The following is a 10,000-nucleotide window of genomic DNA, read 5'->3' on the forward strand; positions in this document are numbered from 1 at the left end:
TGTTATTTGTCAAACAAATGTTCGATTCATCTTGAAATGCCTAATGGTAATTATTGAAAGATATTATTCAGCGAGTAACCCCGCGGTTCCATGGTGTAATGGTTAGCACTTTGGACTTTGAATCCAGCGATCCGAGTTCAAATCTCGGTGGAACCTTAAATCCTTTACTTTTAAAACATTTCTGTTGTGAACAAGAAATTAACTTCAGAAATTTAATTAGTGAGAATGCACAATTGATAAGCAATCTCAAAATTTTTAGTTTGAAATCCCATTGGTTGGTCTTTGGTTAATTTACGTTAAATATCTATTAAAATTCTTTCGATAATTGGCAATGGTAAACGGTAATGCCAAAACTCTGAACAAAATTGTAAGAATAGAATGTTTTAATCGCAGCAGAGTGGCGCAGCGGAAGCGTGCTGGGCCCATAACCCAGAGGTCGATGGATCGAAACCATCCTCTGCTACTTAGGCTGTGATCGTATAGTGGTTAGTACTTCACGTTGTGGCCGTGACAACCCAGGTTCGAATCCTGGTCACAGCAATATGTTTTAATTTGGCTTTAACCAGTCATGTGTTTTTATGTTATTTGTCAAACAAATGTTCTTCGATTCACCTTCCAATACCTAATGGTAATTATTGAAAGAAAATATTCAGTTAGTAACCACGCGGTTCCATGGTGTAATGGTTAGCACTTTGGACTTTGAATCCAGCGATCCGAGTTCAAATCTCGGTGGAACCTTAAATCCTGTACTTTTAAAACATTTCCGTTGTGAACAAGAAATTAACTTCAGAAATTTATTTAGTGAGAATGTACAAATGATAAGCAATCTCAAAATTTTTAGTTTGAAATCCCATTGGTTGGTCTTTGGTTAATTTACGTTAAATATCTATTAAAATTCTTTCGATAATTGGCTATGGTAAACGGTAATGCCAAAACTCTGAACAAAATTGTAAGAATAAAATGTTTTAATCGCAGCAGAGTGGCGCAGCGGAAGCATGCTGGGCTCATAACCCAGAGGTCGATGGATCGAAACCATCCTCTGCTACTTAGGCTGCGATCGTATAGTGGTTAGTACTTCACGTTGTGGCCGTGACAACCCAGGTTCGAATCCTGGTCACAGCAATGATTTATCATTTTGCTTTAACCAGTCACGTGTTTTTATGTTATTTGTCAACAAATGTTCGATTCAACTTGAAATACCTAATGGTAATTATTGAAAAAAGATATTATTCAGCGAGTAAGCACGCGGTTCCATAGTGTAATGGTTAGCACTTTGGACTTTGAATCCAGCGATCCACGTTCAAATCTCGGTGGAACCTGAACATATTTTATTTCAACAAGGGTTGTATGACAGATTGATACTTGGAAATCAATCTTTTAAAAAAATCATGTTTGCAATCTAAAAATAGATGATGTGCTGAAAGAAGTTGTTCGATTTTAGATAACGTCTTGGCAGAAGGTTCCATGGTGTAACGGTTAGCACTTTGGACTCTGAATCCAGCGATCCGAGTTCAAATCTCGGTGGAACCTTAAATCCTTTACTTTTAAAACATTTCTGTTGTGAACAAGAAATTAACTTCAGAAATTTATTTAGTGAGAATGTGCAAATGATAACAATCTCAAAATTTTTAGTTTGAAATCCCATTGGTTGGTCTTTGGTTAATTTACGTTAAATATCTATTAAAATTCTTTCGATAATTGGCTATGGTAAACGGTAATGCCAAAACTCTGAACAAAATTGTAAGAATAAAATGTTTTAATCGCAGCAGAGTGGCGCAGCGGAAGCGTGCTGGGCCCATAACCCAGAGGTCGATGGATCGAAACCATCCTCTGCTACTTAGGCTGTGATCGTATAGTGGTTAGTACTTCACGTTGTGGCCGTGACAACCCAGGTTCGAATCCTGGTCACAGCAATATGTTTTAATTTGGCTTTAACCAGTCACTTAGGCTGTGATCGTATAGTGGTTAGTACTTCACGTTGTGGTCGTGACAACCCAGGTTCGAATCCTGGTCACAGCAATATGTTTTAATTTGGCTTTAACCAGTCATGTGTTTTTATGTTATTTGTCAAACAAATGTTCGATTCATCTTGAAATGCCTAATGGTAATTATTGAAAGATATTATTCAGCGAGTAACCACGCGGTTCCATGGTGTAATGGTTAGCACTTTGGACTTTGAATCCAGCGATCCGAGTTCAAATCTCGGTGGAACCTTAAATCCTTTACTTTTAAAACATTTCTGTTGTGAACAAGAAATTAACTTCAGAAATTTAATTAGTGAGAATGCACAATTGATAAGCAATCTCAAAATTTTTAGTTTGAAATCCCATTGGTTGGTCTTTGGTTAATTTACGTTAAATATCTATTAAAATTCTTTCGATAATTGGCAATGGTAAACGGTAATGCCAAAACTCTGAACAAAATTGTAAGAATAGAATGTTTTAATCGCAGCAGAGTGGCGCAGCGGAAGCGTGCTGGGCCCATAACCCAGAGGTCGATGGATCGAAACCATCCTCTGCTACTTAGGCTGTGATCGTATAGTGGTTAGTACTTCACGTTGTGGCCGTGACAACCCAGGTTCGAATCCTGGTCACAGCAATATGTTTTAATTTGGCTTTAACCAGTCATGTGTTTTTATGTTATTTGTCAAACAAATGTTCTTCGATTCACCTTCCAATACCTAATGGTAATTATTGAAAGAAAATATTCAGTTAGTAACCACGCGGTTCCATGATGTAATGGTTAGCACTTTGGACTTTGAATCCAGCGATCAGAGTTCAAATCTCGGTGGAACCTTAAATCCTGTACTTTTAAAACATTTCTGTTGTGAACAAGAAATTAACTTCAGAAATTTATTTAGTGAGAATGTACAAATGATAAGCAATCTCAAAATTTTTAGTTTGAAATCCCATTGGTTGGTCTTTGGTTAATTTACGTTAAATATCTATTAAAATTCTTTCGATAATTGGCTATGGTAAACGGTAATGCCAAAACTCTGAACAAAATTGTAAGAATAAATAGTTTTAATCGCAGTAGAGTGGCGCAGCGGAAGCATGCTGGGCTCATAACCCAGAGGTCGATGGATCGAAACCATCCTCTGCTACTTAGGCTGCGATCGTATAGTGGTTAGTACTTCACGTTGTGGCCGTGACAACCCAGGTTCGAATCCTGGTCACAGCAATGATTTATCATTTTGCTTTAACCAGTCACGTGTTTTTATGTTATTTGTCAACAAATGTTCGATTCAACTTGAAATACCTAATGGTAATTATTGAAAAAAGATATTATTCAGCGAGTAAGCACGCGGTTCCATAGTGTAATGGTTAGCACTTTGGACTTTGAATCCAGCGATCCACGTTCAAATCTCGGTGGAACCTGAACATATTTTATTTCAACAAGCGTTGTATGACAGATTGATACTTGGAAATCAATCTTTTAAAAAAATCATGTTTGCAATCTAAAAATAGATGATGTGCTGAAAGAAGTTGTTCGATTTTAGATAACGTCTTGGCAGAAGGTTCCATGGTGTAACGGTTAGCACTTTGGACTCTGAATCCAGCGATCCGAGTTCAAATCTCGGTGGAACCTTAAATCCTTTACTTTTAAAACATTTCTGTTGTGAACAAGAAATTAACTTCAGAAATTTATTTAGTGAGAATGTGCAAATGATAAGCAATCTCAAAATTTTTAGTTTGAAATCCCATTGGTTGGTCTTTGGTTAATTTACGTTAAATATCTATTAAAATTCTTTCGATAATTGGCAATCGTAAACGGTAATGCCAAAACTCTGAACAAAATTGTAAGAATAAAATGTTTTAATCACAGCAGAGTGGCGCAGCGGAAGCGTGCTGGGCCCATAACCCAGAGGTCGATGGATCGAAACCATCCTCTGCTACTAAGGCTGTGATCGTATAGTGGTTAATACTTCACGTTGTGGCCGTGACAACCCCTGGTCACAGCAATATGTTTTCATTTTGCTTTAACCAGTCATGTGTTTTTATGTTATTTGTCAAACAAATGTTCGATTCATCTTGAAATGCCTAATGGTAATTATTGAAAGAAGATATTCAGTTAGTAACCACGCGGTTCCATGGTGTAATGGTTAGCACTTTGGACTTTGAATCCAGCGATCCGAGTTCAAATCTCGGTGGAACCTGAAAATATTTCATTTCAATAAGCGTTGTATGACAGATTGATACTTGGAAATTAATCTTTTAAAAAAATCATGTTTGCAATCTAAAAATAGATGATGTGATGTGCTGAAAGAAGTTGTTCGATTTTAGATAAGGTCTTGGCAGGAGGTTCCATGGTGTAACGGTTAGCACTTTGGACTCTGAATCCAGCGATCCGAGTTCAAATATCGGTGGAACCTTAAATCCTTTACTTTTAAAACATTTCTGTTATGAACAAGAAATTAATTTCAGAAATTTAATTAGTGAGAATGCACAATTGATAAGCAATCTCAAAATTTTTAGTTTGAAATCCCATTGGTTGGTCTTTGGTTAATTTGCGTTAAATATCTATTAAAATTCTTTCGATATTTTACAATGGTAAACGGTAATGCCAAAACTCTGAACAAAATTGTAAGAATAAAATGTTTTAATCGCAGCAGAGTGGCGCAGCGGAAGCGTGCTGGGCCCATAACCCAGAGGTCGATGGATCGAAACCATCCTCTGCTACTTAGGCTGTGATCGTATAGTGGTTAGTACTTCACGTTGTGGCCGTGACAACCCAGGTTCGAATCCTGGTCACAGCAATATGTTTTAATTTGGCTTTAACCAGTCACTTAGGCTGTGATCGTATAGTGGTTAGTACTTCACGTTGTGGCCGTGACAACCCAGGTTCGAATCCTGGTCACAGCAATATGTTTTAATTTGGCTTTAACCAGTCATGTGTTTTTATGTTATTTGTCAAACAAATGTTCTTCGATTCACCTTCCAATACCTAATGGTAATTATTGAAAGAAAATATTTAGTTAGTAACCACGCGGTTCCATGGTGTAATGGTTAGCACTTTGGACTTTGAATCCAGCGATCCGAGTTCAAATCTCGGTGGAACCTTAAATCCTGTACTTTTAAAACATTTCTGTTGTGAACAAGAAATTAACTTCAGAAATTTATTTAGTGAGAATGTACAAATGATAAGCAATCTCAAAATTTTTAGTTTGAAATCCCATTGGTTGGTCTTTGGTTAATTTACGTTAAATATCTATTAAAATTCTTTCGATAATTGGCTATGGTAAACGGTAATGCCAAAACTCTGAACAAAATTGTAAGAATAAAATGTTTTAATCGCAGCAGAGTGGCGCAGCGGAAGCATGCTGGGCTCATAACCCAGAGGTCGATGGATCGAAACCATCCTCTGCTACTTAGGCTGTGATCGTATAGTGGTTAGTACTTCACGTTGTGGCCGTGACAACCCAGGTTCGAATCCTGGTCACAGCAATGATTTATCATTTTGCTTTAACCAGTCACGTGTTTTTATGTTATTTGTCAACAAATGTTCGATTCAACTTGAAATACCTAATGGTAATTATTGAAAAAACATATTATTTAGCGAGTAACCACGCGGTTCCATAGTGTAATGGTTAGCACTTTGGACTTTGAATCCAGCGATCCAATTTCAAATCTAGGTGGAACCGGATAATATTTTATTTCAACAAGCGTTGTATGACAGATTGATACTTGGAAATCAATCTTTTAAAAAAATCATGTTTGCAATCTAAAAATAGATGATGTGCTGAAAGAAGTTGTTCGATTTTAGATAACGTCTTGGCAGAAGGTTCCATGGTGTAACGGTTAGCACTTTGGACTCTGAATCCAGCGATCCGAGTTCAAATCTCGGTGGAACCTTAAATCCTTTACTTTTAAATTATTTCTGTTGTGAACAAGAAATTAACTTCAGAAATTTATTTAGTGAGAATGTACAAATGATAAGCAATCTCAAAATTTTTAGTTTGAAATCCCATTGGTTGGTCTTTGGTTAATTTACGTTAAATATCTATTAAAATTCTTTCGATAATTGGCTATGGTAAACGGTAATGCCAAAACTCTGAACAAAATTGTAAGAATAAAATGTTTTAATCACAGCAGAGTGGCGCTGCGGAAGCGTGCTGGGCCCATAACCCAGAGGTCGATGGATCGAAACCATCCTCTGCTACTAAGGCTGTGATCGTATAGTGGTTAGTACTTCACGTTGTGGCCATGACAACCCCTGGTCACAGCAATATGTTTTCATTTTGCTTTAACCAGTCATGTGTTTTAATGTTATTTGTCAAACAAATGTTCGATTCATCTTGAAATGCCTAATGGTAATTATTGAAAGAAGATATTCAGTTAGTAACCACGCGGTTCCATGGTGTAATGGTTAGCACTTTGGACTTTGAATCCAGCGATCCGAGTTCAAATCTCGGTGGAACCTGAAAATATTTTATTTCAATAAGCGTTGTATGACAGATTGATACTTGGAAATTAATCTTTTAAAAAAATCATGTTTGCAATCTAAAAATAGATGATGTGATGTGCTGAAAGAAGTTGTTCGATTTTAGATAAGGTCTTGGCAGGAGGTTCCATGGTGTAACGGTTAGCACTTTGGACTCTGAATCCAGCGATCCGAGTTCAAATATCGGTGGAACCTTAAATCCTTTACTTTTAAAACATTTCTGTTGTGAACAAGAAATTAATTTCAGAAATTTAATTAGTGAGAATGCACAATTGATAAGCAATCTCAAAATTTTTAGTTTGAAATCCCATTGGTTGGTCTTTGGTTAATTTGCGTTAAATATCTATTAAAATTCTTTCAAAATTTTACAATGGTAAACGGTAATGCCAAAACTCTGAACAAAATTGTAAGAATAAAATGTTTTAATCGCAGCAGAGTGGCGCAGCGGAAGCGTGCTGGGCCCATAACCCAGAGGTCGATGGATCGAAACCATCCTCTGCTACTTAGGCTGTGATCGTATAGTGGTTAGTACTTCACGTTGTGGCCGTGACAACCCAGGTTCGAATCCTGGTCACAGCAATATGTTTTAATTTGGCTTTAACCAGTCACTTAGGCTGTGATCGTATAGTGGTTAGTACTTCACGTTGTGGCCGTGACAACCCAGGTTCGAATCCTGGTCACAGCAATATGTTTTAATTTGGCTTTAACCAGTCATGTGTTTTTATGTTATTTGTCAAACAAATGTTCGATTCATCTTGAAATGCCTAATGGTAATTATTGAAAGATATTATTCAGCGAGTAACCACGCGGTTCCATGGTGTAATGGTTAGCACTTTGCACTTTGAATCCAGCGATCCGAGTTCAAATCTCGGTGGAACCTTAAATCCTTTACTTTTGAAACATTTCTGTTGTGAACAAGAAATTAACTTCAGAAATTTAATTAGTGAGAATGCACAATTGATAAGCAATCTCACAATTTTTAGTTTGAAATCCCATTGGTTGGTCTTTGGTTAATTTACGTTAAATATCTATTAAAATTCTTTCGATAATTGGCAATGGTAAACGGTAATGCCAAAACTCTGAACAAAATTGTAAGAATAGAATGTTTTAATCGCAGCAGAGTGGCGCAGCGGAAGCGTGCTGGGCCCATAACCCAAAGGTCGATGGATCGAAACCATCCTCTGCTACCTAGGCTGTGATCGTATAGTGGTTAGTACTTCACGTTGTGGCCGTGACAACCCAGGTTCGAATCCTGGTCACAGCAATATGTTTTAATTTGGCTTTAACCAGTCATGTGTTTTTATGTTATTTGTCAAACAAATGTTCTTCGATTCACCTTCCAATACCTAATGGTAATTATTGAAAGAAAATATTCAGTTAGTAACCACGCGGTTCCATGGTGTAATGGTTAGCACTTTGGACTTTGAATCCAGCGATCCGAGTTCAAATCTCGGTGGAACCTTAAATCCTGTACTTTTAAAACATTTCTGTTGTGAACAAGAAATTAACTTCAGAAATTTATTTAGTGAGAATGTACAAATGATAAGCAATCTCAAAATTTTTAGTTTGAAATCCCATTGGTTGGTCTTTGGTTAATTTACGTTAAATATCTATTAAAATTCTTTCGATAATTGGCTATGGTAAACGGTAATGCCAAAACTCTGAACAAAATTGTAAGAATAAAATGTTTTAATCGCAGCAGAGTGGCGCAGCGGAAGCATGCTGGGCTCATAACCCAGAGGTCGATGGATCGAAACCATCCTCTGCTACTTAGGCTGTGATCGTATAGTGGTTAGTACTTCACGTTGTGGCCGTGACAACCCAGGTTCGAATCCTGGTCACAGCAATGATTTATCATTTTGCTTTAACCAGTCACGTGTTTTTATGTTATTTGTCAACAAATGTTCGATTCAACTTGAAATACCTAATGGTAATTATTGAAAAAAGATATTATTCAGCGAGTAACCACGCGGTTCCATAGTGTAATGGTTAGCACTTTGGACTTTGAATCCAGCGATCCAAGTTCAAATCTCGGTGGTACCTGAAAATGTTTTATTTCAATAAGCGTTGTATGACAGATTGATACTTGGAAATCAATCTTTTAAAAAATCATGTTTGCAATCTAAAAATAGATGATGTGCTGAAAGAACTTGTTCGATTTTAGATAACGTCTTGGCAGAAGGTTCCATGGTGTAACGGTTAGCACTTTGGACTCTGAGTCCAGCGATCCGAGTTCAAATCTCGGTGTAACCTTTAATCCTGTACTTTTAAAACATTTCTGTTGTGAACAAGAAATTAACTTCAGAAATTTAATTAGTGAGAATGCACAATTGATAACAATCTCAAAATTTTTAGTTTGAAATCCCATTGGTTGGACTTTGGTTAATTTACGTTAAATATCTATTAAAATTCTTTCGATATTTTACAATGGTAAACGGTAATGCCAAAACTCTGAACAAAATTGTAAGAATAAAATGTTTTAATCGCAGCAGAGTGGCGCAGCGGAAGCGTGCTGGGCCCATAACCCAGAGGTCGATGGATCGAAATCATCCTCTGCTACTTAGGCTGTGATCGTATAGTGGTTAGTACTTCACGTTGTGGCCGTGACAACCCAGGTTCGAATCCTGGTCACAGCAATATGTTTTAATTTGGCTTTAACCAGTCATGTGTTTTTATGTAATTTGTCAAACAAATGTTCTTCGATTCACCTTCCAATACCTAATGGTAATTATTGAAAGAAGATATTCAGTTAGTAACCACGCGTTTCCATGGTGTAATGGTTAGCACTTCGGACTCTGAATCCAGCGACCCGAGTTCAAATCTCGGTGGAACTTTAAATCCTTTACTTTTAAAACATTTCTGTTGTGAACAAGAAATTAAATTCAGAAATTTATTTAGTGAAAATTTAAATATGATTAGCAATCTCAAAATTGTTAGTTTGAAATCCCATTGGTTGGTCTTTGGTTAATTTACGTTAAATATCTATTAAAATTCTTTCGATATTTTACAATGGTAAACGGTAATGCCAAAACTCTGAACAAAATTGTAAGAATAAAATGTTTTAATCGCAGCAGAGTGGCGCAGCGGAAGCATGCTGGGCTCATAACCCAGAGGTCGATGGATCGAAACCATCCTCTGCTACTTAGGCTGTGATCGTATAGTGGTTAGTACTTCACGTTGTGGCCGTCACAATCCAGGTTCGAATCCTGGTCACAGCAATGATTTATCATTTTGCTTTAACCAGTCACGTGTTTTTATGTTATTTGTCAACAAATGTTCGATTCAACTTGAAATACCTAATGGTAATTATTGAAAAAAGATATTATTTAGCGAGTAACCACGCGGTTCCATAGTGTAATGGTTAGCACTTTGGACTTTGAATCCAGCGATCCAAGTTCAAATCTCGGTGGAACCTGATAATATTTTATTTCAACAAGCGTTGTATGACAGATTGATACTTGGAAATCAATCTTTTAAAAAAATCATGTTTGCAATCTAAAAATAGATGATGTGCTGAAAGAAGTTGTTCGATTTTAGATAACGTCTTGGCAGAAGGTTC

The 10,000-nt window shown here is 36.8% G+C and overlaps 26 non-coding genes across 26 annotated transcripts in view; all 26 read left to right on the forward strand.

The window, feature by feature from the left end:
• The first annotated feature begins 84 nt into the window (after positions 1 to 84).
• Positions 85 to 156, forward strand: Trnaq-uug (transfer RNA glutamine (anticodon UUG)). Its single transcript has one exon. It is a non-coding gene; the product is annotated as a tRNA-Gln (tRNA).
• A 312-nt stretch (positions 157 to 468) lies between these two features.
• Positions 469 to 540, forward strand: Trnah-gug (transfer RNA histidin (anticodon GUG)). Its single transcript has one exon. It is a non-coding gene; the product is annotated as a tRNA-His (tRNA).
• Positions 541 to 666: 126 nt separating this feature from the next.
• Trnaq-uug (transfer RNA glutamine (anticodon UUG)) lies at positions 667 to 738 on the forward strand. The gene has a single exon. It is a non-coding gene; the product is annotated as a tRNA-Gln (tRNA).
• A 720-nt stretch (positions 739 to 1,458) lies between these two features.
• On the forward strand, positions 1,459 to 1,530 carry Trnaq-cug (transfer RNA glutamine (anticodon CUG)). The gene has a single exon. It is a non-coding gene; the product is annotated as a tRNA-Gln (tRNA).
• A 311-nt stretch (positions 1,531 to 1,841) lies between these two features.
• On the forward strand, positions 1,842 to 1,913 carry Trnah-gug (transfer RNA histidin (anticodon GUG)). The gene has a single exon. It is a non-coding gene; the product is annotated as a tRNA-His (tRNA).
• Positions 1,914 to 1,947: 34 nt separating this feature from the next.
• Positions 1,948 to 2,019, forward strand: Trnah-gug (transfer RNA histidin (anticodon GUG)). Its single transcript has one exon. It is a non-coding gene; the product is annotated as a tRNA-His (tRNA).
• Positions 2,020 to 2,142: 123 nt separating this feature from the next.
• Trnaq-uug (transfer RNA glutamine (anticodon UUG)) lies at positions 2,143 to 2,214 on the forward strand. The gene has a single exon. It is a non-coding gene; the product is annotated as a tRNA-Gln (tRNA).
• Positions 2,215 to 2,526: 312 nt separating this feature from the next.
• Trnah-gug (transfer RNA histidin (anticodon GUG)) lies at positions 2,527 to 2,598 on the forward strand. The gene has a single exon. It is a non-coding gene; the product is annotated as a tRNA-His (tRNA).
• A 918-nt stretch (positions 2,599 to 3,516) lies between these two features.
• Trnaq-cug (transfer RNA glutamine (anticodon CUG)) lies at positions 3,517 to 3,588 on the forward strand. The gene has a single exon. It is a non-coding gene; the product is annotated as a tRNA-Gln (tRNA).
• Positions 3,589 to 4,084: 496 nt separating this feature from the next.
• Positions 4,085 to 4,156, forward strand: Trnaq-uug (transfer RNA glutamine (anticodon UUG)). The gene has a single exon. It is a non-coding gene; the product is annotated as a tRNA-Gln (tRNA).
• A 144-nt stretch (positions 4,157 to 4,300) lies between these two features.
• On the forward strand, positions 4,301 to 4,372 carry Trnaq-cug (transfer RNA glutamine (anticodon CUG)). The gene has a single exon. It is a non-coding gene; the product is annotated as a tRNA-Gln (tRNA).
• A 312-nt stretch (positions 4,373 to 4,684) lies between these two features.
• Trnah-gug (transfer RNA histidin (anticodon GUG)) lies at positions 4,685 to 4,756 on the forward strand. The gene has a single exon. It is a non-coding gene; the product is annotated as a tRNA-His (tRNA).
• Positions 4,757 to 4,790: 34 nt separating this feature from the next.
• Trnah-gug (transfer RNA histidin (anticodon GUG)) lies at positions 4,791 to 4,862 on the forward strand. Its single transcript has one exon. It is a non-coding gene; the product is annotated as a tRNA-His (tRNA).
• Positions 4,863 to 4,988: 126 nt separating this feature from the next.
• Trnaq-uug (transfer RNA glutamine (anticodon UUG)) lies at positions 4,989 to 5,060 on the forward strand. The gene has a single exon. It is a non-coding gene; the product is annotated as a tRNA-Gln (tRNA).
• A 312-nt stretch (positions 5,061 to 5,372) lies between these two features.
• On the forward strand, positions 5,373 to 5,444 carry Trnah-gug (transfer RNA histidin (anticodon GUG)). Its single transcript has one exon. It is a non-coding gene; the product is annotated as a tRNA-His (tRNA).
• A 336-nt stretch (positions 5,445 to 5,780) lies between these two features.
• Positions 5,781 to 5,852, forward strand: Trnaq-cug (transfer RNA glutamine (anticodon CUG)). The gene has a single exon. It is a non-coding gene; the product is annotated as a tRNA-Gln (tRNA).
• A 496-nt stretch (positions 5,853 to 6,348) lies between these two features.
• Trnaq-uug (transfer RNA glutamine (anticodon UUG)) lies at positions 6,349 to 6,420 on the forward strand. Its single transcript has one exon. It is a non-coding gene; the product is annotated as a tRNA-Gln (tRNA).
• Positions 6,421 to 6,564: 144 nt separating this feature from the next.
• On the forward strand, positions 6,565 to 6,636 carry Trnaq-cug (transfer RNA glutamine (anticodon CUG)). Its single transcript has one exon. It is a non-coding gene; the product is annotated as a tRNA-Gln (tRNA).
• Positions 6,637 to 6,948: 312 nt separating this feature from the next.
• On the forward strand, positions 6,949 to 7,020 carry Trnah-gug (transfer RNA histidin (anticodon GUG)). The gene has a single exon. It is a non-coding gene; the product is annotated as a tRNA-His (tRNA).
• A 34-nt stretch (positions 7,021 to 7,054) lies between these two features.
• Trnah-gug (transfer RNA histidin (anticodon GUG)) lies at positions 7,055 to 7,126 on the forward strand. Its single transcript has one exon. It is a non-coding gene; the product is annotated as a tRNA-His (tRNA).
• Positions 7,127 to 7,633: 507 nt separating this feature from the next.
• On the forward strand, positions 7,634 to 7,705 carry Trnah-gug (transfer RNA histidin (anticodon GUG)). Its single transcript has one exon. It is a non-coding gene; the product is annotated as a tRNA-His (tRNA).
• Positions 7,706 to 7,831: 126 nt separating this feature from the next.
• Positions 7,832 to 7,903, forward strand: Trnaq-uug (transfer RNA glutamine (anticodon UUG)). Its single transcript has one exon. It is a non-coding gene; the product is annotated as a tRNA-Gln (tRNA).
• A 312-nt stretch (positions 7,904 to 8,215) lies between these two features.
• On the forward strand, positions 8,216 to 8,287 carry Trnah-gug (transfer RNA histidin (anticodon GUG)). Its single transcript has one exon. It is a non-coding gene; the product is annotated as a tRNA-His (tRNA).
• A 718-nt stretch (positions 8,288 to 9,005) lies between these two features.
• Trnah-gug (transfer RNA histidin (anticodon GUG)) lies at positions 9,006 to 9,077 on the forward strand. The gene has a single exon. It is a non-coding gene; the product is annotated as a tRNA-His (tRNA).
• Positions 9,078 to 9,784: 707 nt separating this feature from the next.
• Trnaq-uug (transfer RNA glutamine (anticodon UUG)) lies at positions 9,785 to 9,856 on the forward strand. The gene has a single exon. It is a non-coding gene; the product is annotated as a tRNA-Gln (tRNA).
• Positions 9,857 to 9,995: 139 nt separating this feature from the next.
• The window catches only part of Trnaq-cug (transfer RNA glutamine (anticodon CUG)), a 72-nt gene continuing 67 nt past the window's right edge, over positions 9,996 to 10,000 (forward strand). The window contains exon 1 of the tRNA in view: positions 9,996 to 10,000. This exon is cut by the window's right edge and continues 67 nt beyond it. This is a non-coding gene — a tRNA (tRNA-Gln).

Source organism: Ascidiella aspersa, chromosome 3, assembly GCF_963924565.1.
Source record: "Ascidiella aspersa chromosome 3, kaAscAspe10.2, whole genome shotgun sequence".
In the NCBI taxonomy this organism is placed as follows: Eukaryota; Metazoa; Chordata; class Ascidiacea; order Phlebobranchia; family Ascidiidae; genus Ascidiella; species Ascidiella aspersa.